The sequence below is a fragment of the Perkinsus marinus genome (genome assembly GCF_000006405.1).
Source record: "Perkinsus marinus ATCC 50983 genomic scaffold scf_1104296972422, whole genome shotgun sequence".
Lineage (NCBI taxonomy): Eukaryota > Perkinsozoa > Perkinsida > Perkinsidae > Perkinsus > Perkinsus marinus.
The window spans coordinates 158861-160888 of NW_003201757.1; positions in this window are offsets into that span (position 1 = coordinate 158861).

Below are 2028 nucleotides of genomic sequence, written 5' to 3' on the forward strand. Positions count from 1 at the left end.
GTTTCTGTGTCTTCCTAGCTTTTGCTTGGGGAGAGCCAAGGCCGCGTTCCAGTGGCACGATCAACACGAGCTTCCCGACTGAGAACACAATGGTTGAAAGAATCGATGAAACTCTATGGAAATGACGAACTCAGTCGCCTTCCATCAGCGCGTATGCTTTCTCGAGATTGTGAAGGTCTCAGCCATGCATCGTCTCAGGCGATTCGCCACTACGTGTTAAAGCGCCGACCTCTGCTCGTCCAAGCACGGTGGCGCAATCGTCGAATTCGAACTTCTTTTACGATACCAGAACAGACTGGGTCGCTCGTAATCTGAAGTACTCGGTAGGAACAGTTCTCTCGAGGAGATGATATGATGTTCGACTAGGTTGACCCTCTTCTCTGTCATAGTCGTGACCATTTGAAGAGATTGAAGTACCTCACGTCTCACAGGCTGAGATATCCCCAAAAGGTGCGCTCGTCGACACTACCGACTCCTGCCAAGGAGGAATGAGCATCGATACGACATTTCGGCTGGGTTGATGATGCACCGATGTAACTCTCTTTAACGATGTGTTCCCATGTGACTGTCGTTGTTGTTGCATCCAGTTGAGTTGTAGTTGATCGAAAGTACTGACGACAGAGAACATGTGTTTTTTGTGGGGACTACGCTCCGGAAGTTGTAGTTCATCTGAGCCAACTGGTCGACAACTTCGCCGGTCGGTCTCAATATACAGCGTTTGTGGACAACACTCTCGAAACACGTCACAGCGTTTTTCAACGTGAAGTGCGTTGCCCGGAAGAGCTATAGTGCTGAGACATCACAGTTATTGATCGACCCTTACTGATGCAGTCCTGGCCTATGCGAGTGGTTTTCAGTGCAACCTTTGGTGATTGCTATCGCCGGAGATGCACTGGATATTGGGTTTATTTTATAGGAGCAAATTGCGCCTTCAACTCCAGTAATGCCTTGAGTATACCTCAAGTAACGCCTTAAGTATATCTTGAGTAACTCCTTAAGTTGCTCATGGACTTGAGGTGCCTTGAATGAAGTAGCCTTGTGAAACAGGCCCACTGTTGAGAAACTGATCGACCGGTTGTCAGTAGATTTCTGTAACCTCTCATGGACAGTGTGTCGTTTTCAGCTGAGGCTAACGTGAATTGTGAACAGGAAGACGATCAAGGGATACTCGATGGTGACGACTCAGTGTCTACGTCATACCACTCCTTTCCCTCTTCTCCTAGTCCCGACGCCGCCAGATGAAGACGTTATCCCTACACAGTGCCTCGATGATGCTCTCTGTGGTGTCTCTCCTGGTTCATCTACTATGGTCAACCGAACCTACAACGTTCTCCTGAGGACGGGTCAGGAAGTAGGCATTGATCCCGCATCATTAAGAGCTGACGTTAGGAGGCACATATGAAAAATTATGTGATTATAGAGTATCATGAAAAGATGGATCATTCATGGCGGATTTATAGATGTGAACCTCTCCTAAGCACTCGAAATGTTGATGCCCATCAAAGCTCAAGTAGAGCGTTACATCATCTTTTCTGAACTGTTCTGGAAGTCCCTGAGCTAAGAATAGATTCGATTCCACTCTGTATTTCAGCTCCGCAAGAAGGTATCATATCTCAACGCAACTGAGTTGGTCCAAATGTGAGTCAACTTCGTTTACAGTGATGTCTACATCTGTACAGCTACCGAGTAACGTCATCGCAGCCCAGTCTACTGAAGCCCTTGAACGAGAGGCTTGTATTAGAGCCGCGGTCAAAGGGCTACATACGCTTCCGCATTCTACCATTGACAAGGGAAATCCGGACAAGGTCAGGCCGGCCTCCGTGATTGTGTCATCAGTCTGGTTCGTTTTAGGGTTATCGTCACCATCACGCCTTCTGACATGACTGTTCCTCATGCAATAAGGGAAAGGCTTGTTTTTGATTTGACATATATTGCATCGTTACCATGATGATAGCAAACCTATGTGTTCGTGCTTTAGTGGTCTCTGGGGAATGTAACGCGACAACGCTGACGACGTACTTCGTCGTT